The sequence below is a fragment of the Panthera onca genome, chromosome D4 (genome assembly GCF_046562875.1).
Source record: "Panthera onca isolate mPanOnc1 chromosome D4, mPanOnc1 haplotype 2, whole genome shotgun sequence".
Taxonomy (NCBI): Eukaryota; Metazoa; Chordata; class Mammalia; order Carnivora; family Felidae; genus Panthera; species Panthera onca.
In genome coordinates, this window is record NC_138351.1 from 26,203,770 (window position 1) to 26,229,100 (window position 25,331).

Here is a 25,331-nt window from a genome sequence, read left to right on the forward strand (position 1 = left end):
TTAATCTGCATGAGCCCAGGAAGCAAGTGCTGTGTAATCTCACAAAGGCCCATTCCTTCTCTGTTTTCTAATCTGTAAAATGAGGTTGGACTAGGGAGTTTCTGAGACTTCCACCAAGGGTGGTCTCAGATGATTTTATGTGGGCAAGAACAGCCATTTGGTTAAAATTCTGTCTCTGATCTATTATTTACCGTTTTTTCCTGTTGTATTTGTGAGAGATGGGATTTTGTCAATTGCAAGAGAAAGGGACTGTGCATGAGCTACAGTAGGTGAAAAAAAATCAAGCTGCAGATGGGGCGGGGCGTATGTTTATTCAGTGTCTGCAGCGAGCCAGGGATACAGCAGTGAACACAATAGGCAAACGTGCCCTTATTGGTGTAGACAATGAGGATATCCGTGTGTGTGCTTACAGCACCTCCCTCAGGCTTAGACAAGAAATGCTCAGGTAATTAATGCCTCTGGGGCCAAGGGTGGGGAGATTGACGTTCCATTGTGGAGCTTTTGGACCCTCTGAGTTTTGTGCCATGTGAATGTATTTCCATTAATATAAATAGAATAGTTTCAAGAAGAGAAGGTGCCTTCCATCACGCCGCCTGTGCCTCACGCGGGTACTGGCGGCGCTGGGGAAGGGGGCGAGAGCCTGTGATGACCCAGAGTGGCCATGTGGTGGCAGTGTTTCACTTTGGTCGGCCTAAGGCAACCCGCCCTCGTTTTAATGAACTCCCCACTGCGGATTTCTGGGCTCCTCCTTCTAGGGTTTTATGGGCCTCAAGTGAAGATGCAAAATAGTATCCTGAGTGGAAAATAATGGCTGTAACAGATATCCTCTGGCTCCTCCCTGTCTTCTGTTAGAACATTTCCCGGCTAAGAGCCCCTTAGCTGCTGGCAGGGGGTTTGTATTGCAGAGAGGAATCCAAGGGAGAAGTTGGGCTGATGTGTGCCTCGCAAGAGAGCGAGGTCACATCAACCCTGCACGGGGGCCAGGGACGGTGTGAGTCCCCCAGAGCCTAAGGAACTGACTGGCTTTCATGGGGAGCTTGGGTTTTACTTCCACCTACCAGCCAGAGCCCTGGGGCCCATTCTTTCTGAGGGGTCTGGGGGCAGGGGCACAGTCCTCCACACAAGACCTCCAGAGGGCAAAGCTGTCAAAAGTGAGGGAAATGCACAAGAATGAGGACCTCGGGCAGGTTAGGGGATGCTTGTTGACCAAGGTCCTTTTTGGGGAGATTTGGGTGCTGATTCACTTTGGAGGTTCCGGGTACCCCAGTTCACAGCTGCCAGAGGACCCCTGGGGAAATGAATGAACACCGAGATTCTGGGGCTATGCCGGTGCTCTCAGTCTGTTCTGTGCGTCTGGGTTGGAGCCCAGGAGTGTGGGAGTTTAATAAGCTCCCAGGAGAACCCACGGGACCCTGGGGTCCAATGTCTAGGGATGCTTTTGCATTTCCTTCCAGGGGGAAATGTGTGACTGTGGAAGTGATAGCTCCATGCGGAGGACATGACCCTGGAATCCATTTCTTAAAGCTCCTGAGTTTTGTCTGCATTCATATTCTCAAGATGCTGTTGGACCTTCCCTGGGCAGAAAGCAGATTCTATGCCTGGTGAGGCCTGTCCTTCCATTCCAGGCTTTCCCACCTCAGAGGGTGATGACTCCCAGGAGGGCCTCTTGGCTCTCATCTCATAATGGGGTGGGGGGGGGGGGGGAGGCTCAGCTTTAGACTTTAAATTACTTTTGTTATGAAAAAAATGTAAATATATACAAAAGTAAAGCAAATAGTTTAATGAGTCTTTATTTCTCCATTATGTAGACTCAACAATTATTAAGATTTTGCTATATTGTTTCACCTAATGATATTTTTTGGGTCTTTGTTTTTGATAAGATACTTTCAATCAAAAACAAAGCATCTAGTCATATCTCCCTTTATAGGGCATTTTCTCCATAATTTCTATGCTATTGTCACATGTTAATAATAGCTTCCAGGTGTTATTAATTCCCAATCTAGTCTCAAATTTCTCTAAAACTGTCTCAAAAATATCTTTTGAGGAGTGTCTGGGTGGCTTAGTTGGCTAAGTGTCTGACTCTTGATTTCAGCTTAGGTCGTGATGCAGGGTTGTGGGATCAAGTCCCATGCTCAGGAAGGAGCCTACTTAAGATTCTCTCTTTGCCCCTCTGCCCCTCTCCCCTGCTTGTGCTCTCTCTCTCTAAAAAATAAAAGTAGTTTTACTTAAAAAAATTTTTTTAATGTTTATTTTATTTTTGAGAGAGAGAGCGACAGCGTGAGAGCAGGGGAAGGGCAGAGAGAGAGGGGGACACAGAATCCGCAGCAGGCTCCAGGCTCTGAGCTGTCAGCACAGAGCCCGATGTGGGGCTCGAACTCATGAACCGAACCGTGAGATCATGACCTGAGCTGAAGTCGGATGCTTAACCAACTGAGCCACGCAGGCACCCCAAGTCTTTTTATATTGAGTTTGAAGTCTAGACTTTGACATGATGTGCTAAAATCTCCTTAAATGTGTAGTTGCAGAGGTACACTGATGGGGTGTTTAAAACACAGCACAATGTTTTAGTCCCAAACACAAAGCCCTGGTGAGGAACCTCACAGGTTCAGAGTTGGAGGGGTTTGGGGGATCATTCAGCTCCCACTCTCTCTGGTTGGAGTTTTTCGACAGGTTAAGAACTGCTGTGCATTCAGCATTCCCCCAGACTCTTCCTGGGTCCCCCAACGGTCAGGGTGTAGACTTGGAATAGAGAAGCCCATTAGCCGTCTGACCTCGGGTGAGTTCCTCACCTCCCCGGAAGTCAGAACACTCCAGCACTGAAGGTAGAGGAGAAGCTTGCTGAACAGATCTCCATTTAACCATGTCTCCCGCGTGGCTGCCCTTTGTCCACTCCATGTGCTGACAGATGCCTATGGCTCAGCTGGAGACACTTGTGGAGCTTGGACACATCGAGCTTGAGAGGCAGGCCTTCCCACAGGCAGACGTGTTCTCCCCCAAATCTGTCCATGGAAGCTCTCCTTGATATTATACGCACAGAATTTAATCAAATATCATAAAAATAGCTGAAATACAGATGCCAAAAAGAAATAGAGGTGTCTCTATCTTCTCTGTAATGGTTGCATGCAGTGTAAAGACTTGGGGAGGCAAGCTGATAAAAAACTGGCCTCCTGATCCTCAACTTCGTTGAAACAAAATTGACATACAAACACTGTGTAAGATGTACAGTGTGATGATTTGATATATGCATGTGTGAAATGATTACCACAGTAAGTTTAATTATACACATCACCTTGTGTAGCTACAATTTTGTGTGTGTGTTGAGAACTTTTTAAAAGTTATTTTTTTGGTAAATGTGTAGTTATTTATTTTGAGAGAGAGAGAGGGAAAGTGCATGCACACGTGAGCAAGCAGGGGAGGGGCACAGAGAGGGAGAGAGAGAGAATCCCAAGCAGGCTCCTTGCTGATAGTGCAGAACTGTGAGATCATACCTGAGCTGAGATCAAGAGTCAGATGCTTAGCCAACTGGCCACCCGGGTGCCCCAGAGAACTTTTAAGACCTATTCTCTTAGCAACTTTCAAATATACATCAGGATATTAACTATCATCCCCATGCTCTACATTAGATCTCCAGAACTTATTGTATAACTGGAAGTTTGTACCCTTTGATCAATATTTCCCCATTTCTCCCACCTGTTCCCCCCAGCCCCCTGGCAAGCACCATTCTACCTTTGCTTCTGTGAGTTTGACTTTTGGATTCTGCATGTAAGTGATATCATACAGTGTCTTTCTCTGTGTGACTTATTTTGCTCAGCATATTTCCTTTTTTATGGCTGAATAATATCTTTCTATCTATCTATTTATCTATCTAGCCAGCCAGCCAGCCAGCCGTCTCATTCTTTTAATTCATTCAACCATTGATGGACACAGGTTGTTTCCATGTCTTGGCTCTTGTAAATAGTGCTGCAGTGAACATGGGGGTATAGTTATCACTTCAAGATAGTGATTACATTTACTTTGGCTAGATACTCAGAAGTGGAACTGCCAGATAATATGGTAAAAACTGGCTTCTGAATCGGGTGTAGAGGAGATGGTTGTAAGACCTGGGGAAAGTCCAGACTGCTTCTTAAGAGAGTTTAAGTTCTTGCTCGCTTTAAGGAAATGGAAACTGGAAATCAATGTCAACACATAGAGGTAGAGTTTATGAAAGATAGACCAGGTAGATCTAATCAGCAGATTTCTTCACAGAAAGGCCTTGGGTCAACACCAGCATTGGGGAATGAAAAAAACATATGTATTAAGTTGAAATTAAATATTTAAGGTATGTATGTACCATCTTTTATGATTCTCTGCTTTAACTTATTTTTTTTCAATTAACCACCCATCTACAGGGGATAATGTTGGATATAAGGATGCTGTATTAATAATAAATGCTTATCTCAGAGGACGAATGTGAGGAAGAAATGAGATTACACAAATTTTCTACTCCAGTGTCTGGCACACAGCAGGCACTCTAAATACGAATTCTCATTTTCTTCTCTTTCTTTCCAGTGGTAAGGAACCACAACTTCCCAAGAGAGCTGATTCCATTTCTAAAAAGCTCTGGATTGTGAGAAGCTCTTCTAAAGCCTGCTTATAATTTCTACCTATTAGCCCTAGTTTTGTCTTGTGGGTATACACAGAACCAAGGCCATCTATGTGTATTTGAAGACAACCATCTTGTCCATTCAGGAGCCTTTTCCTCTCTACACCCAACCCAAATGTTTTTGTTTTTAACTGTCCCTCATATGATACTTTTTAAATATTTCCCATTCATTGTTTTGCCCATTTCTCTCTGGGCTCACTCCACATGACTTACATAATACCCCAGATGAAGGTAACATTCTCTACATGGCTCCATAGAGCTACTCCACCACTTTGCCCTTATTCTGGACACTCCCTTCCAATGGGGCCATCTGCCTCTGCATGGGTGTTCTAACAGTGTCAAATGTTGCAAATGCAGGCCTTGCTTCCAATGAAAACTTTCCGGTCCTTTTCTTTAGACACTGCTGTGAGGCCAGGCCTGCTTCATCCTGAAATTGTACGTTTTATTTTTTTCAGCCCATATGCAGAAATTTCTATGAATTACATTTAATGCTGTTGGTTTCAGACCAGTTTTTAAAAAATGTTTGTTTTTGAGAGAGAGAGAGAGAAAGAGAGACAAAATGCAAGTGGGGGAGGGGCAGAGAGAGAGGGAGACACAGAAACCGAAGCAGGCTCCAGACTCTGAGCTGTCAGCACAGAGTCTGACAGGGGGCTTGAACTCATGAGCTGTGACATAATGACCTGAGCCGAAGTCAGATGCTTAATCCACTGAGCCACTCAGGCACCCCTCAGCCCAGTTTTCTAACTCGAGTCCTTTTTTTCCCCTTTGGAATTTTGATGCAAATCATCCACGAGTCTTTTCTCTACCTTGATGTTGGCTAACTTGGCAAAGGGACTTTCTAGGTCTTTCCTCAAGCTGCTGGTAAGTATATTGGACAGTAAAGGGATTGGGTGACAGTGATGTGACACATTATAAGAGGTCCTTACCTCCCTCCAATTCATTTAACCTTCAATTCATTCAATTTGTTATGCTGCATGTGCATTGTGCTAAATGCCTTGGGACATAGCAGCGGACAAGCAAAAATTCCATCTTTATGAAGCTTACATTTCAGTGGATGTCATTTTCAGTGGATTTCAGTGGATGTCAAGTCTTGCCACCATGACATATATGCCTTTGTATTTATTTAATTCAGCTCACGCTTAGTCATAATAATAATTTGTTGAGTGTTGAAATTTGTTTCTGGTCTTCAGGCACATAATAGGTGGCAGCTGATACAGAACAGATAAGCTCAAGTGTTCAACCACTAGATTGGCAAAAAGCTTATTATTATACTCTTGGAAGTTCCCTCTCCTTTCTGGGTCACTCATGAGCCCTTTGAAAGGTTTGCCGTCTAAAAGGAAATTTCTCCAAACTTCCATTTTCAGGTACGGAAAATCTTCCGTTGATCAGCCCTTTGTAGTGGCTGTTTCTTGCCACTTGGGGGCGCTGCTGAACAGATTGTCCTGGTCTCAACCCGTTACCCTCCCCCCAACCCCCTTTCTAATTGACCACCTGATACCTGTTCCACCAGTACAAGCTTGTACTCTTCAAAGGAAGGCGATTTCGCTTTCTCTGGGCCTCAGTCTGGAGTTTTCTCAGTTCTTGGTCATTCTCATCCGGGGGTGGTGTTCCATAGGTGGCTCAGGGGACCTCCCCCTAAGATCTGTAACCCTGCTCTTCTTTACTTTGGAGAATATTGTGCGTAGGTAGGTGGAGAGATTGAGACTAGGGTTGAGATGTTTTTCCTTTGCAATCCTCAAAAATCTAAAAAATGTATTCCATTCCCTTCTTGAGATCATGTGAATTGGTCAAAGCCTTCCTAATTCTTTTTCATGTGAAGTGAAAAGAATTGGAGTTTTTCCTAAGGAAGGAATAGGTGATGAGGTGCCACCATAGGGGGTGCTGCTGACCACTGATTGCTCTCCATACATACAGCATCGGGTCGTGGGGTTTGTAGCAGTAGCACAAAGGAGGATGGGCAAGATACGGTGGTGGGGAAGAAATTTCTTTTTCCTTTTTCTTTTAAGGTTTATTTTTGAGAGAAGGAGAGCACGAGAAGGGGAGAGACAAAAAGAGAGGGGGGCATAGAGGATCTTAAGCCGGATCTACTCTGACAGCAGCAAACTCTATGTGGGGCTCAAACTCACGAACTGTAAGATCATGACCTGACCCGACTGAGCCACCCAGAAGCCCCAGAAATTTCAAAACTTAGTGTATGGGTTGCCATTTCTTAGAGGCCACTGTGCATCTTTAAATATCAGGGGGATGCATCATATAATTTGATCCCCAGAATAGCCCTGTAAGGTAGCATCATTTTAGCCATTTCACAGATGGGGAGGCAGGTTTGGAGAAGCACAGTGAGGAGTTTGGATGTTGGGTCAGTGGGACCCTGAAGTCTGATTTGGTCCATCACACTATTCTCTGTGTGGCTCACAGGCTCCTGCTCTCTGTATTGACCTGGACCTCCCTGCACCATCGTTTAAGCATAGAGGGATTGCAGGGGGCCTGGAGGCCCAATAGGTTTCCTGTGGACCAACAGCTTCAGAGAGGGATTTCCCTTTACAAAGAACTGCTGATTTGATCCCTGAAGCAGTACATTTCATTAACCCAATTACATAAAAGGACAGAAGGACCTTCATGTGCTGGAGCTAAAAGAGACATTCATGATCATGTAGCTTAGCTTAGTTTACAGAGTTGAAAACTGAGATTTAGAGAGCTTAAATGACAGCCAGGCAGTGAAGGAACTGGGGAAGTAACTGGTTTTTCTCCTTCCCAGCGCAGAGCTTATTTTAAGCTGGTGTTGATGACTTTAGCTTAGAGGTCTTTGTTATTCTTAGAATAATGAAAATTATTGATGTGTTAAAATACATAGGAGTTTCAGTTCTTGCCAAGACAGAGTAACAGGCTTATTTTTCTACCATTAACAGCTATAAAATTGGGCAAAATATATGAACAACTAATCTCAGGCATCCCAGGGCTGCAGTTCCTGAGGGAGAGAAACATACAAGGTGAAGTCCACTCCCATGCTGGCTTTTTGCCTTAGGCATTTTCCAAACGGTAGGGAAGTGGAAGCAGCAATCTGGTTGGGGAAAGGACACAAAGATAGAAAGTCAGAGTTGCTAAGGCTGCTGGAACTTGCAGGTTTGGGTACCAGAGAGGAGGAAGCTGAAGAGAAATTGCCACAGAAGTCTGCCTAAGGGTTTCCTTCAGTTTCTTTGCCAGACCTTTAGCTGTACTGAATTATATGTACTGAATGGGACTCTGCAAAGTCCCTTTAGCTGTACTGAATTATATGTACTGAATGGGACTCTGCAAAGTCAGCTGAGAACAGCTTCTAGGGGACTGAGAGGTGAATAGTGACTTGAGAAGTTGCCATGTGAGAGAGCTGTTGGAGTTCTGATCCAGCCAAGGTGGAGCTGGATGCTTATCTGAGATCCTGGAAGGGTCCACCTCAGGAGGAAGGACTATGTCCTAGGAATAAGGGGCATTCCATAGCATTGAGAACAAAGATGAAACATATCTGCCTTAACAAAGCCAAAACCCAAGACTCAATAAGATCAAGATGACCTGTTAGTAATTCAACTGCTTGTTAGGACAAAATGTCACACTCCTTAGAGGAATACAACAAAATCCAGAGTCTCTGCAATATGTCATTCAAAATGTTTGCATGTCTAGACATGTGAAGAATAAAGTACAATATGTAGACCTTCCTTATAATGTTTGAAACTCCAAACACTCTCCCAGTTGGCTCTTTTTTTTTTTGGAGTGTTTTAGTCTGGCTTAAATGATTAATGGAACAAAGAATGTCTGGGCTTTGGCAATAAAACTGGATTGCTTTCTTTTTCAAATTGAGATATAATTGACATACAACATTATGTTAATTTCATGTGTACAACATAATGATTTGATATATGTGTATATTGTTAAATGATCACCACAATAAGTTACAATTTTCTTCTTGTGATGAGAACTCTTAAGATCTACTCTCTTAACTTTCAAATATGCAGTGTGGTAGTATTAACCATAGTCACCATGCGGCACGTTAACTCCCAGGACCTGTTTATTTTATAACTGAAAGTTTGTACCTTTTGACCCCTTTACACATTTCTCCCACCTCCCAGGATTGGATTTCTGATCTAAAGTCATGAATTGTTTTCAAATTGCTCTTCATGTCTTGGTTTATGTCTGTTCTGCCTATTTATGGAGAAATGTGCCTTTATAGATAGACTGGCCTCCCTAACTGGATCTCAGCGTTTTGTGGTTTGGTTTAGGGATGCCATTTTGAAACATATCTAAGTTCCAACTCTTTTTAAAAAAATATTAATTGTCATGTTGGTCTTGGTTGTTGTTCCATAAGGGATTTGGGGGGATTGAGATGAGGTAGTGGTGCAGTGCAGGACAGAAAATTTTATGTATTTGGAAGAATATCCTAGATTTCATGGAGCATTAGGATGACTGATAATAAAATAAGGAGGAACTGTAAAATCTGAGCAAAAATTATAAAACCTTTGTAAGAATTATTTTTTAGCTCTTTGATTCATGACAGAACTTATAAGCATTTTTCTTAGACAACTTCAACTTGTGTTCTGTGTCCAACTAATTCAATTTTTACCTATAAAAACTGATTTTTAAAATTTTGATTGTGTGAGAAACCTGAGGAAGCATGAAGAAAAAAATTTGCAGTTTCTGTTTTTAGATATAATTAGTTGATCAGTTAGCATTTTTAGTAAAAACAGACCTTAATATAGATTTTTACTTTCCCTAAAAAAATAAAGTTGCTTTCTAATCAGGAAGGAAGCAGAAGGTTTCTGTTGGAGACCTTTTCATTCTGGTTGCTATTGAACTCGGGAGATTTACTGTTCTTGGAATAAGTACATTTATTCAATAGGGAATAAAATCAACATTATTAATTATTTTAAGACGGAAAACATCTTGAATCATGAAACCTTTAATTCATGGGTCTTAATCTTTCTCTTTGTTTCTAATGGCTGATAACTCATCCTGCAGAATTATGCCTCTGTGCCCTTGGAATGCTCTGTAATTAATTAATAATTTATGCTGGGGGAAGTGATACATAGTACAGGGACGGGCGTTCATCCCTTGCTGGGATTGCTTTGGCTGCTTCACTCATCAGAGAGGTTTTCCCAGTGGAAAGACTCTGCAGAGTATGGCCCAGAGGCTGAAGGGCAAAGGCTCACAGTGGGGACACATTTGGGCAGGCTTTTCCACTCACAGCTGTGGGTGTGACAAGGTCTCTTACAAATCTATCAGATGGTGTTTCGCAGACTCTGACTATCCCTTGGACTGTGTGGACTCCAAAACATTTTATAACTTCAATTTTTGAGAAAAGGCCTTTATTTGGGCATGGGGAAATTAGCATGCAGTTGAGAAATAGATTTAAAATGTGTGAGCAGGACTGATTAGCTTTTCTTTTCTTTTGATTCTTGGGCCACTTCCATTTTAGTTTCAGTAAATGAGGAATCTTTTAATGAGTTATGTGATATTTGCTGAAGGTTGTGATTTTGGCAACTGCCAAATAGAAAAAAAAATGTTCTCCCCACCCCCTGCCTTCCCCTACTCATCCTCTTATTATTTGGATGGGGTTCTCAAATTGTTTGCCAAAGCCAGTGACACAACTGCCTTCTTCAGATGGGCACCTGACAAACTGGCCCAGATTTCCATAGCCACCAGCCAGCTTTGTGTTGAGTCTTCTCCACAGAAACACCAGCCTCTCAGGAGGAAAGACGCTGCTCTAGAAGGGAGTGCGTGAAGCTGTAGGTGAGCCAGAAGGTCACTTAGCCTAAATCTCACATATGGAGGCTAGTCTTTTTTGAGATATGAAAGTGGTTTTCAGGCACCTAGGTGGCTCAGTCAGTTGGGGGTCTGACTTCGGCTCAGGTCATGATCTCACGGCTCATGGGTTTGAGCCCCGTGTCGGGCTCTGTGCTGACAGTTTGGAGCCTGGAGCCTGTTTCAGATTCTGTGTTTCTGTCTCTCTGCCCCTCCCTCCCTCACACTCTGTCTAGGTCTCGGGAAAAAAAATACCCATTAAAAAATTAAATATGAAAGTGTTTTCATAGCTTTATTTAAAATGACAAGTTTTCATTTTTGATTAAAAATTAAATTAAATTTAAATGAAAATTCTAGGCAATATAACAAATAATAAAAAAGAAAATAAAAACCTAACCTCAAACACCCCACACCCCCATATCCCACCATCTATGTGTGGGGGTCATCAAGCTTTCTGTAAATGTCTGGACATTCTGTAAATGTCCAGAGTAGTAAATATCTTTGTCTTTGGTCTCTTTCACTATAATTGAACTTTGCTGTTGTAGCAGGAAAGCAGCCATAGACAATATGCAAACGAACAGGTGTGACTGTGTTTCAATAACACTTTATTTAGGGCCAGATTTGGCCTGCAGACTGAGGTTTGCTAACCATTGATGGAGAGTAACCCTCATTTATATTAGGTGCAAATCACTTCCTAAATCTTTTTTTTTTCTTTCCTTCTCACTTGTGTCTTTGGGAATATATCCATAAAGGAAAAAAGAGAAAGCTAATTTTATACAAATGAAAGCATCTTTATAAAAATGAAAGCTATATTTAAAAATACAGTAAATTTAATTTTACATGCATTTAACAGAAGGGATGAACTGAAATAAGATTGTAGGAGCTACTGAACTTCAGACACACATTTCTTCACCATGGGTGATAATAGTTCCTGAATTAGTTCCTCTGAAATTAGGAGGGAAAAAGATGATGAAAAGATTGGGCATCTTTTTGCTTTTTAAAGTCCAGTTTTCAATTTTGGATGGAGTAGTTGACTTCCTACTCTGACAGATAAGGAAATATGTGTTCTTCCACTTCTCCTGCTTGAATTCCCTTTGCTCATTTGATTGATTTTAAATTGTCAAGGCTGATGATTTGCATTCTATGCCATCACCATAATTACCTGTGAGTCCTTTGGTCTTAGATGTTCAGTAGATGGGCTAATGCCTACCACCATTTTTTTTTTTTTTAAATCAAAGCTTCTCCATTTCTGTGTTTTGTTTTTTTTTTTCTTTCTTTCCAGTTTTGATTCACCTCTTATTGAGTTGGATTTACTGCCTGGTAATTTTTTTTCAAGAAGGACTTATAGGACTTTTAGTCTCTGATTTTCCTCTTAGCTTCATACTCAAAGGACAAATTGTGTACATGTACAGTTCATGGGTCACATTTTCTACCAAGTATTGTGAAATTTTTATTTTTATTTTTATTTTTTTGCTATAATTTTCAAGTCACAGCTTCTTTATGCATCTTTTGGCTGGTTGGATTTTGTGGTCAAGAATCCCATTTTCTCTGTGATGTAGAGATGTTACATTTCTCCTGTTCTTTCCTGTTGGAAAGTGTCCATCTTGTATTCATGCTGGAGGGCTTACTTGGCTGTGTCTGTCACACTTGGGGTGCTCTCTCTTTGCCTGGGAACCTTGTAGGCATTGCTTCTTTTCCCTTCAGGCATTGGATATTGCTCTCGGGAAACCCAAACATAGCTTGATTTTTATCCATTTTATTTGTTTTATCCCCTTTTACCCCCCACCCCCATGCCTGAAGGAATCTTTCTTTATTGTTTGAATTAATATCTTCTTGAGAACATGTCACAGTATTAATCTTTTGTATCAATTTTGTGCCCTTTTTGTGCTTTAGGTTTAGTCCTTCCTTTATGTTATGGAAGTTTTCTTCTATTTTGTTTTCTACTATCTTTTTTGTCTCATTTTTTGAGCTCTTTATATTAAGGACATATATCACTACCTTTGTTCCTGCATATCCTCTCAATTGCTTTTATACCTTTGCTTTCACTTGCTATTGAAAGAAACCAGAATATGTCACCCCAAATATGCCTTTTTGACATAAAATTATTTTGAGCCGAAGGCAATTAAGAAGCATTGAATGAAGAAAAAGCTCCTCCTTTTCTACTTAAAAGCAGGAAATCAATTTTCTTTTGACTGGAGACTGACTCTTATCAGCCCACAGAAGGCACCAGAGGAAACTGCAAATAAACCTTGCTAAACTAATCTTTCTCTTCCAGTTAGGGAAATAAGGACCACCTAACTCTAGTTGGACTGCCCTTAGCCCAAACCTCTTCATCTGGTCAGTTCTTCCCAGATGTATCGTTTCCTTGTCTAACAGGTATAAAAGCTTCCTGCTCTGGTCACTTCTTCGTGTCTTCATTCTCTTGTGAAGTCTCCCATGTACCTGTAACAATTCAATAAAACACATATACTTTTCTCCTGTTAATCAATCTTTGTTGGTTTAATTTTCAGCGCCAGCCAAAGACCCTAAGAAAGCTGAGGAAAACTTTTTCCTTCCCTGCACTGATTAACTCAGGCTTTGTTCTATGTCAGTAATTTATTTTTGGCTGTTCTCTTCTCACGATTTTTACTTATTATTTCTATGATGATGTTGTTTTGATCCCTATTTGGTTTCCTTAGTTTCACAATCTCCTTCTCATTTTGCTTCATTACTTATTCATTTTGACTTAGGATTATTGTTTTGTTAAATTCATGTTTTTCTTAAGGTTTTTTTTTTTTTTTTTTTTTTTTTTTTTGTAGCAAGAAGCACTCAGGGAATTTGTCCTCTCTTCCTTGGATTATATTTACTTTCCTTTTTTCTGATTGTGTCCTTTATCTGCTGCTCCCTATCCCTTTCTTCCATCCTCCTTCCTTTCTTCCATCCTCCTTCCTTTCTATCTCTCCCACTCTTTTTACTTTTTTTCTTGTGTTTTACTGTTTCCTTAGCTGCCATGCCATTTCTTTTTATCTTGATCCAGCTTGGCATGAGTGACTCTGCCCACTTTTTAGTCAATATAATATAGTGCACATGAATTTTCTCAGAGTCTCTAAGACCTGTTTGTCTTTCTGAGTTGCAGCCTGAAGGCTGAGTATTGTATTCTGTGCACTCTTGTTACTTTTATAAAACCAGAACACGTGCAGTTGGAGGTGTGTGGCGGGGGGCAGTGGAGGAATGTTCTGCTGGGGTTATGGGAAGCCTTTCTTGGAGCCCTTGGCTTATCCTCTACCTCAGTGTGTTCTACTCTCAAAGAGCATGGAAGCCCAGGCTTTAGAGATCCCCTAATTTATCCCTCATGGTTTTGTTTTTGTCTCCTGTGAGATCTTGACCTCTTGTAGGGACAGAAAAATTCTTCTCCTCTTGAGGATTTCCTCTCTGCACTTTTCTGGGCTGCCTGTATAACTACTCAATGTGCATCTCTTCGCATTCGTGGGTAATGTGCACATTTGAGCATTTTGTCTACTCATCTTCCCTTAGTATTGCTTCTAAGAGGTAGTGTTTAAGTTAGGAGCCTATAATAGGTTTTTTTCCTTGCAAAAAAACTGGAAGATCTCAGTGGCTTACAGCAAATATTTATCTTCATTCTCAGGTATCTGCAAGTAAGCCACAGTTTGTCTGATTTGGGCTGGGCTTGGCTGGGCCAGGCTGGACTCTAGGCTTGCACTTGGTTTCAGGGATGCTTCATATCCTCACTTTGGAGATGGAAGGGACTTGCTACCTAGTGGGATCCTAACAGCGTAAAAAGCCAAGTCGCATTACACGAACAAAGACTCTATTCGCATCGTGACTGCTAAGTAGTCTATAGACCCAGAAAAGGCACATGGCCAAATCTAACTCTAGTGGGGGTCAGCAGCATCACATGACAAAGGGCAAAGATACAAAGACTATAAATGGGAGGAAGTAAAGAATTGTAAATCTTTTTCCAATCTATCCTGGAGACTTCCTAAGTCTGTTAAGAATCTTCTTTCTTTCATTTCACTTTTGAAATTTAAGGCAGCATTACATCACTTATCCTTGACTATATTTGGGTAAAATATTTTTTTAATTAAAAAAAATTCTATTCTATTTAAGAATTGGAGAAAAAATCTTTGATCTTCACCTCAGTCTGATGTCTTTATTCAGAAATCCCCTTATAGTCTCTGTAGGGGTTTTCTAAGCTTCTTTGGAAAGTAAACTGTTTTTTAATTACAATAATTTCCTTAGTACAAACCAAGCTCTCTTCTGCTTTAACTGGGACTCTAGTTATATGCATCTCTCTGGGGATGCTTGACCCAAAATAAATCATTTTGGATTTGGCTTTTCACATTTCCTCTAGACATCTTCTCTGTTTGGCCACGGTCTTTATATTTTAAAACAAACACTAGGCATCTGCAGAGTGTAAATAAATTAGATTGCATTAAAAGGGAAATTGGGTGAAAGTATTGGCTGTCAAAATTTTTTATTTCATAATGAGTCACTAAAAAAGGTGTTTAGAAGTTCTGAATGCAGAGTAGACTTGCCAGCCAGTGGGTTCTACTGGTGATAAGGCCCCCAACTGGACTTTTCCATGGAGGGATCCTCAGGATCTTGGGTTGATGTTGTTGAAGAGTCTGGTATAAGGGAAACATATGGTATGTGAATATTTAATATGTACTATATCTCAGAAGATATGGCATGTCCACTGATAGTCTGGAGAATCTGGTTCAAAATCTTTACAGAATAACACTCTAGTGTCCTGCCAGAGTTGGGGATGGTGGTATTTTGGTGGGAAAGGATGCAGGAACGGTCTAGGCTCTAGAAGCTCTATATTCAGACTTAACCCATCTCTGTTTTCAGGTTGGTGATAGCTGGTCTCAGATCCAAACTCTCCTAGGCATGCATTTCTTTTTTTAAATTTTTTAGTGTTTATTTTTGAGAGAAAGAGAGCACGAGTGGGGAGGGGCAGAGAGAGAGGGAGACACAGAATCCAAACCAGGCTCCAGGCTGTCAGCCAAGAGACTGATGGGGGCTCAAACCCATGAACTGTGAGATCATGACCTGAGCCAAAGTCAGATGCTTAACCAACTGAGCCACCCAGGCACCCCTCTCAGGCATGCATTTCTAAGTCATGAATTTCTATGCTCTTTGGCTTGACTTTCTAGGCATTTGGTCTTCATTCTTTGCAGCTGCATTAACTCCACATCTATTTCCCAATTTCCCAAAATGTTCTCATATCTCTAGTGCTGTCTATTCTATGACTTTACAGTTTCAAAAAAGATCCCTTAACTTTCTCACATTTCAGAAGAGAGTATAGATAAGTGCATTTATTCAGGCCACTATATTTAATCAGTCCATTCCTCTTATTTTTTGGGTCACTTGATCACATCATAACCATAACCTCACAATCTGGTAGAAATTTTCCTCTTTTCTCTCCTTATTTGTAGAGACTTTGATTAAGCATCAACTGTGTGGGGCACCTGGGTGACTCAGTTGGTTAAGCATTCGACTCCACCTTAGTTCATGCTCTTGCAGTTTGTGAGTTCGAGCCCTGCGTCAGGCTTTGTGCTGACAGTTCAGAGGTTGGAGCCTGCTTCAGATCCTGTGTCTCCCTCTCTCTCTGTCCCTCTCCCACTAGTGCTCTGTCTCTCTGTCTCTCTCTCTCAAAAGTAAAATAAACATTTAAAAAATTAAAATAACACATCAACTGTGTGCTAGTTAATGTGTTGGACATTGAAGCATTGATGTCACACAGATAAAAAGACACACAGCTTCTATTTTTGAGGCTAGTTTTCCATTTAATGGGGAGACTGTCCAGTGGATAAGCATTTCTTAGACGATTGGATAATGGAATTAATTGAGGAAAGTGCATGAGAGCAGAGCAGAAGGATCTGCATCTCTGGAAGAGTCAAGAAGTCTTCCTGGAGGAGGTAGCATTGGGTAACCTATATGAAGGTGTTTTATCAGAGGGAGTAGCATAAGTTAACAATAGGAAAGCAAGAGAAAGAATGGATGCTGGGTCATCTGACTAGCTCAGAGTTATAGAATATGAAAGCCATTCCCTTCCTTTGCATGCTGCCTGTCATCTTAAGATTTATTCCTTTACCGTTTTTATGTGTGAAACCCAAATGCCCTCTGTTCTCTGTTTTTTTAATATTTAAGCACAGTCTTCCAAATACAGCTTCTAAGATTTACATATCTTGGGCAAAAGGGCACTGTTTTTCTTGCTGACCCCAAGGATTGACCCAGCCCTTTTCTATTTTTGTTCCCAAGCACTTTGTTGAGGATTGTTGTGCATTGTAGACTTTTACTGAAAGTTTGAGAAAAAATAGGAGGTGAATTACGGCTCAGTCTGTAAGCCTAGAAAGAGTGTTTTCATTTTCCGGGGGCCTCTGCCTGCTGCCATGTTTCTGGGAGTCATTCACCCTTCTATGTCACTTCTCTCCATTTCTTGTCTTCTCCAGTTCCAAGCATCCCCTAAATTTCCTTTTTGAGCTTCTAAGGGAAACCACCTTAATTCCTACTAATTTATTAGGCAGCCTATTCTAGTTTTCCTGGTCGAAATTAATTGTTTCCGCCTGTGGGTTTCTCTAGGATTGTCGCCCTCAGTTAAGCAAACTTCATCCCCCTGCCTTTTAGCTCTGGACTTGCCAGTCTTCTTCACCAGAAATAAGCCCCCTGAGGTTGGGGACCTTGACTCATTCATGTTTATATAATAAAGTATAATGTTTCACTCATAGTAATTATTCAAATAAATCATTCTACATGCATTGCCAAACGCTCAGGCCTTTGCAAACATGGGGTTGCATTTAATCCCTGCGTGACAGTTTCTTCAGCCTCATGCAAGCCAGTTTGATTCTTCAGCTGTTCCTAATTGAGATTCTTTCAGTCAGTGACAAATGATGGGGTAAATGCAGCATGAGACCTGAGACTTAGCCGTCCACAGTTTAGCATCTGTGGAGTCCCTGGCTTCCTTTTCCTGTAGTATCCATGAGAGTCACAGGAGGGGGAAGGGTAAAGATCTCCCTGCATCACCCATCAGAGTGGCATTGGCATTGGGCCAGGAAGCACCATTTGTCAAGGGCCTGCAGAGGTTGGTTACCTCAAGTGGGATGGTGTCAGTTTTTTGGTGCTTGTGAGGCTGAGTAAAGGAGTGGTTGGTAAATGGGTGTGGACAGTCCTTTTCTCAGGGGCCCTTCACCTATATCCTGGTTCTCTTTGATCTTTTGTTCTTACTAATGACCTGAGGAACTTAAAAAAAAACTTCACTTCATTATTCATTCATCAGTGTCACCAGGATTCACTTTCACCAATTTTGCAAAGAACCTTCCAGTCAACTGGGGCTGGCCAGTGGTTTTTCCTTGGAAAGACACCAACAACAGTTTCTAGTTGTATCTCCTGACAAGTTATGTGGTAGGTGGAGTGACCTTATTAGTAATATTTGTCATTAGTGAGTTTTCAATCAGTAACAACTCATCCAATGGTAATAAGGATTATTTGTAGGTATTTTTCTATTGGAAATAAGCCAAGTTTTATGTTGTTCTTTCTCTTCCTTAAGAATTTTGAAGAAAAGGACTTTCTTAGAAATAGAGAAATAACTGTTTGATAAATGCTTGAATTTCAATTTGGGGGTTATTTTCTTTCTTCCATATGGGGATAAGTGGTATATCTCTACAGGACATACTTTCAGTTCTGAGTAGGGGGTTTAGATTTCAAAGATTTGTAACTGTTTCCCTTCAAAGGCTGGGAAGAATATGGCTTCTGCTTGCCTGGTCACATGTTATGCAGAGTTTTGAGAGAAAGTTGGAGACATACTTGGTAACTGGTGTACTCGTGGGGAGAAGCAGTATATGTCTGACCTCGTTCTAGGTGACAATTTAGCGGAGGGTCCTTAGTTGATTCCATTGTAGATATAGGAGTGTGGGGCGAAGCTCCAAAGGTCCACCTCCATGCTGGTGCAGGCCAGGCCTGTCCCAGTCTGCTCTGGAGCTGCACCTGGTTTTCTCACCGTCTTTAGGATTGAGGAAGCTGGTTTGGATTCAGATGTGTTCAGCTTCGCAGGGTGAAAACAGTCTTCTGGCTGAATTGCCACACTTTCTAAACTGAATAACACAAATCTCCATGTTGGCTTAGAATCAAGTGTTGGAGAAAATTGTTCTAATTGGAAGAGTTAAAGAAAAGAATATTCAGTGACACTTAAAGATGGAAAGGTATTATTCAGGACCATCATGATAAGGACAAGGACCATTGCAATGGGATTTTACAGTGGGGAAGAGAGGTTGGGCTCAAATGCAGATACAGCAGGGGCAAATAGGAATTCATAGCTAAGGAGCAGAGTGGGGGTCAGTGCTCGGAAAATTACTAAGAGGAAACATTAAGGGTGGGGGGAGGATGGAGAGGGGGTTGTGGTTAAACTGGCCTAACAGGATTCTTGCTGGAGGCAGGCTAGGGTGATCAGACATCACCTGGGGGATGACCAAAGGTGAGGAATCCTGGTTACAATGACTCAGCAGGTTCTTGGTAAAACTAGATTTTTGCACGGGAGTGTACAGATGGGCCTAGGAGAAGGTTTAGGAGTCTGCCTAAAGTTTGGTCAAGCAAAGTATCTTTGTCAGAAGCCAGTTTGAAAATGATAACAATCTCTATACAAGCTAAAGCTCCCCTTCCATGAAATATTAGTATATAAATTTTGCTATGGAATAACTGTGAGATTCCATTTCTAAGATGAATGACCTGTGAGTCCTTTGTTTTGAGGTAATTAGCGGGGGAAGGAATAAAGAAAGAAGGAACATATGTGTATAGGTCAGAGCTTTCCAGAAAAACAGAACGGTTTCTCTTTCTTTCTTTTTCAGCTTTACTTTAAGGAATTGGCTCCCACAATTGTGAGGTGGAGTCTGGTAAATTCAAAATCTGAAATCTGCGGTCTAGGCCAGCAGGCTGGACATTCAGGCAGGAGCTAATGCTGCAGTCTTTCGGGAGAATTTTTTCTCCTCTGAAAAACCTTGCTTTTCTCAGTTTTCTCACAAGGACTTTAACTGGATTGGATGAGGCCCACTCACATTATCTTGGGTGACCTCCTTTAATTAGGTCAACTGATTGTAGATGTTAGCCATGACTACAAAATACCTTCATAGCAACACCTCAATTAGTGTTTGAATGAATAACTGGGCACTATAGCCTGGCCAAGTTGACACATAAAACTATCACAGTAAAGTTGGAGATTTTGCCATGAGGTGGAAGGAATCAGAAGGAAAGGAAACATGGGTTCCTGAGGTGGATTCTTGCTGTGTGGTGAGGAGGCGGGACAAAGGAGTACGTGACATTCAGGCTATCATTCTGGGATTAGAGAGGAATGAAGAACAATTTCCTAATCTGGGATGCATAAGCCAGTTCAGGTATTCTAAGATGTTTCTCATTTGAAAGAAATCCCTGCATCTCTGGGACCAAGTCAAGCAGTCTTTTGTGTTGGTTTTGGGGTGGGGTGGGAGAGGGAGGTGGTGGCCACAGCTGTGAGTTGTAAAATACAAATTGTAGAAAGATATTTGGCTGGAAAACTAACCATAGGAAAAGCTGCCTCAGCTTGTAGTTTATCTGTAAAGATAAAATGAATTCACTAGCATCTCTTTGAAACTTGAGGGATGAAGATCTTATCTTAATAAATATCCATGGAGTCAAGAGATGGGGGATGAAAATTGACTGTATAGAGGCCACTATTACTAATTTAAGTTGTGTAAAATGTCATTATTGACTCACAATGTGCTGGCTTTATCACTGTATATTAGTAAATATAAAAATATTTGTCAAAGATTCACTCAGGACCTTACTCCCTCCACCTTGCTTTTCTCTTAAGGTTACTCTCTACAGCCACAGATTCTTCTACCAGGAAGATTCTTCAAGAACCCCCCAGTCTAGATTAGGGAGGAATTCTGCTATGGGTCCCTTTATATAAAAGCAGAAGCATTAAATTCATCATTGTGTATATGAGAAAGCATGTCTAATGGGGCAATGGAGAAGGTCTGTGCTTCAATTATTAATAAGTTAGCACTATCGATACATTTAACAAAACTCATTCCCCTTCAATAAGAGACAAACAATTAACCTCTTCTAAACCAGGCACACCCATTTGGGTAGTTTAAGTAGATTCGTTTAATAATTGCAAAATGTTGCACCTTCTAGGGTCTTCCTGTTTAGTGTCTCCTCCCTACTCCTCGACCCCAACTGTGGAAACATTTGATTTTCTTGTCTAATGAAAAGGAGAGAAATAGAATGTTTTTTGTCTTCATCTTCTTCTATAACACTTCCTGAAAATGGCCTTTAAGTCAGGAAACATCATGTACTTGCCTATAGGTAGTCACCAGACTTTGGTTTTTGCACTTGTAATGGGCAGCAAATACCTGTGGGACCCCCTAAATTCTGTAAGCTGCCTTGTGAAACTGTCTCCTTTGTGTAGAAGAGCGTATAGTTTCCTGAACGTATGTGTTTTTCGTAAACTTTTATTCTGGTTAAAAATTTAAAAGGGAGCTACTTATAATGTCTTTAGCATTAACTTAAGCTATAGCAAGTCTATAAAACAATCATTGAGATGCTATTAAAAGTATATGAATAATAAAACAGCTACAATAAGAAAATCTTTAAAAAGGTAACTTGGCCTTGGTATCTCCCCCTTTTCAGAAGGCCCTGGGGTGGGGGGAGAGTAGGTGAGGGACAGGAGTACTCTGGCTATGCCCCAGGTGGTTAAATGTTATTTGGGAATCAAGGAATCTGTACCTCAATTTTTTTTTTTTTCTTATTAAGAGTGAAGGCTACAGGGGCACCTGGGTCACTTAGTCGGTTGTATCTGACTTCAGCCTGGGTCATGATCTCACAGTTCCTGAGTTCGAGCCTCACGTTGGGTTCTGTGCTGACAGCTCAGAGCCTGGAGTCGGCTTCGGATTCTGTGTCTCCCTCTCTCTCTGCCCCTCCCCCATTCCCTCCCTCCCTCTCTCTCTCTCTCTCTCTCAAAAATAAACATTAAAAAAAAAATTAAAAAAAAAGTGAAGGCTATGGGACATTTTCAGGGTTGTCAATGGCAACAGAGTGTAAAGCAATAATATTTCTAGGAAATCACCTCAGGGTAGTTTGTTTATAAGAGATATTTATGAGGGTGCAAGTTTTGTGAAGTGGTTTTACTGGTAAAAGTCAAAGGCAGTAATAGCACAGGGCCATATGGGGTGTGATGGAAAAATCTTGAGGGTTTTTAGAGCAGAGAAATTCTGGATTTGAATCTAGGTTCTGCTGTTTAGAACCTTTGCAACCTCAGGCAAATTACTTGAGTTCACTAAGACTTAGTTGCTCCTTTTATAAAATAGAATTAATAATAATACCTGTTGTGAAGGGTTACTGAGAGAATCCCTGGAGATAACATACATGAGGTGCAGAGCACATCTCTGAACCCTGTCTCCTTCTGTTATTTTGAGACTATTAGGGATCTACTATGATGTCTATGATATTTTTGGTATCAGTATCTAGTAGACATCTCTCTAGCAGTGAAATGGAGCTGATGTTTGGGATCACAGTCAATGAATGTCCTGTGGTGTTAGGAAGTTCAAGAAGGCTGCATAGATTAAGAATCTTGAGATCCTTAGACTTCTACCCAAAGAGCTGCCTGCTGCTTTCTTTTAAAAATCTTTATAAACGGGGCTCCTGGGTGGCTTGGTCCGTTAAGCATCTGACTTCGGCTCAGTTCATGATCTTACAGTTTGTGAGTTTGAGCCCCGTATCGGGCTCTGTGCTGACAGCTCAGAGCCTGGAGCCTGCTTTAGATTCTGTGTCTTCCTCTCTCTCTGCTCCTCCCCCGCTCGTGCTCTGTCTCTCTCTTTCTCCCAAAAATAAATAAACATCCAAAAATATTTATAAATTATTTTATTGAAAAATAGTGTATGTTTAGAAAAGTACACGAATGACAAGTATTCAGCACAATAAATAATCACAATGTGAAGACTTCTGTGTAATCACCACTCAGAAAGACTCAGCTGTCTACTGGTACCCCCAAAGACCTCCTTGTGACCACTCCCATTCATTCCCACCTCCCTCTCTTCAGAAATCATCCCGGTCCTGACTTCTCACATCATTAATTAGTTTGGCCACCTTTTGAAGCTTATATAAATGGAGATAATTTATTTTGTGACTGGCTTCTTTCACTCAACATTTTTGTAAGACTCACACATGCTGTTGCCTATAGCGATGCTGCCTTCATACTTCTGCATTGTATATGCATTTATGAATATACCACTGTCATTATCCATCTACTGTTGATGGATATTTCAGTAGTTTCTAGTTTTGTCTATTAAACATAGAGCTGTTGTGAACATTTTAGTGTATCTGTTTGGTGAACATATCTGCACCTTTCTGTTGGGAGTTTACCTTGAGGTAGAACTGCTGACTTAACAGGTAGGCACATGCTCAATTTTAGTGGAGATTGCTACCCAATTTTCCAAAGTAAATGCATCACTCATTCCAATATCCAGTACTTATATCCCTCCAAGTGACATATGAGAGTTTTAGTTATAACCATATGTGTACCACATTTAGTACAGTCTTTTAAAAAAATTTTTTTAATGTTTATTTATTTTTGAGAGAGGGAGAGAGAGAGAGAGAGACAGAGAGAGACAGAGCACGAGCAGGGTAGGGCAGAGAAAGAGGAAGACACAGAATCTGAAGCGGGCTCCAGGCTCTGAGCTGTCTGCACAGAGCCCGATGTGGGGCTCCAACCCATGAAACCATGAGATCATAATGTGAGCCGAAGTTGGACACTTAACTGACTGAGCCACCCAGGTATCCATGTCAGTCTTTTTACTTTTGGCTATCCTGATAGGTGGAGAGTGGTATCTTCCTGTGATTTTGATTGTGGTTCTCTGATGACTAATGAGCTTGAACACTTTTTAATTCATCCACTGGCTATTAGGACTTTCTCTTTTTCTCTTCTTCTCTCCCTTCTTCCTTTTTCTCCTTTCTTCCTATATTCACTGGTCACCCCTATTTCAGGTTTTGTGCTACTGCTCTGTAAGTCTATGTGTTAGCTCAAACTCAGGCTATCCATTAAGATCGAAAAGAACTGACTCAGAGGGCACCCAGTCCCAGGCAGACAGCACTGGCCTGAGAGCTGCTGTGTCTGGGTCCTCCTCTCAGATACTCTGTCCTTGTGACATCGGTCATTGTTGCATTATGTGTTGTCTCTCTCTCTCTCTCTCTCTCTCTCTCTTTTTTTTTTTTTCCAGTTGGTAAAACAAAGAAACTTTAAATGATTTATAAGGGCACTTTCATCTCTGGCATTTTGTGATTGCACATAATTTGGCAGAACATTTACCATGTCCTCACTGCCTTTGAACATTCTGCCCTAAAGTGATCTGGAATAGCGATGGTAAGAAAAATTGGGCCCAAGAATCAGTTTAATGCAGGTATAGCTTGTCCCTTGATCTTACAAACAAAGAGAATGGGGGAAACAGAAGCTGGTGACACCAAGGAACTTGTAGTTTTTAGCAAACTGGGGAAATCTCTCAGTGATAATATAAATCTGAGGCCACATGGGCTGAAGTAAAAACTGGAAGGCCCTAAAGATGGTCAAAGTTCAAATCTTTCTTGAGAACTGTGGTTGTATTTATTCAGGATGCCCTAGGATTTTGAATGACCCATTTGACTCCACCTTCTTCCTTATGCAACCTCTGTACATTCATAGCATGACTAGAGACTCTCAACATAGAGCCAGAACATGCCTACCTAAAGTTGCCTCTGATCCAGCAGATGATTGAGGGATCAGTGATGGGTGGGGGGGATCACTGGGTGGTTCCATTGGCTCTCCCCTCCTTTTGGTACCCCCACTATGCTCCTTCAATCAAGGGGAGCCAGCAGGGCACTTACACTGCTGGATTCAGTCACTGACAGAGCAGAATTTACTTAGATGAATTTTTAAAAAATGCACAAGTTTTGTGGCTTTTTGTTTTGTTGCTTACTAACAATTTTATTTTACATCGGCTTATCAGACCATATGCTAATGTTACCAGCATCATTATTCTATGCAATTTAAAAAATACATATGAACATGTTGTATATCTATAGTGATTGATTTAACCAGTTCCCTGTGTAGACATTTAGATTGTTTAGTTTTCCTGTATCAGACACTATAAACATCCTTTAAGCTAATTCTCTATGTAGGAGTCTAATTTTTAAAAAGTTTTTTATTATGGAAACTTTCAAACATATACAAAAAGGCAAGGAGAAGTGTAATAAATCCCCTTGAACTCATCATTTAGCTTCAAGAATTATCAACATACGGCAATCTCATCTTATTTGTACCATTGCATTGTCCCCTCTCACTTTTTGAAGCAAATCTCAGATATGATATCATTTTATCCTTAGATAATTCAGTATGTACTTCTAAAAGATAAGTACTCTTTATAAAAACAGTGGTTGTCTCATGTTTAAACCATATGTGTATTGTAGAAAAAATTGGGGATAGGCGTCTATTATTTACTAGTTCCCATGGGTGAAGAGTCCAGATTTGGCTTGGAAGTATTCTCTGTTTCAGGGTCTCACCAGTCCTGTGTTGGCTGGGGCTGTGGTGTTCCCCATTGCTTAGAGCCTTCTTTTACGCTCACCTGGGTGTTGGCCAAATTTAGTTCCTTGTGGTTGCTGGACTGAGGCCCTCAGCTCCTAGAATCCACCCACAGCTCCCTGCCACATGTTTCTCTCTAGAGACCCTCTCACACATGTAGCCCACTTTTGTGAGCCAGCAAGAGAGAGAGAAATATTTGATGGTAGCATGGACCCAGTCCCTCTTTTTAGAACTTTCCCTTGATTAAGTCAGGCCCATCTGGGATAATCTCTCTTTCAATTAAATAAATATAAATGGATCTGTCACCCTAATTACATCTGCAAAATCCCTTCTTTCTGT

At 41.1% G+C, this 25,331-nt stretch overlaps 1 long non-coding RNA gene across 2 annotated transcripts in view; it reads left to right on the forward strand.

Annotated features, from left to right (window-relative positions):
* Nucleotides 1-23,676: 23,676 nt before the first annotated feature.
* Nucleotides 23,677-25,331, forward strand: part of LOC132663580 (uncharacterized) — a 105,982-nt gene continuing 104,327 nt past the window's right edge. For both annotated transcript variants that reach the window (XR_009603136.3, XR_013551815.2), the window contains exon 1: nucleotides 23,677-23,801. This is a non-coding gene — a long non-coding RNA (uncharacterized LOC132663580). The remainder of the gene's footprint in view (nucleotides 23,802-25,331) is intronic.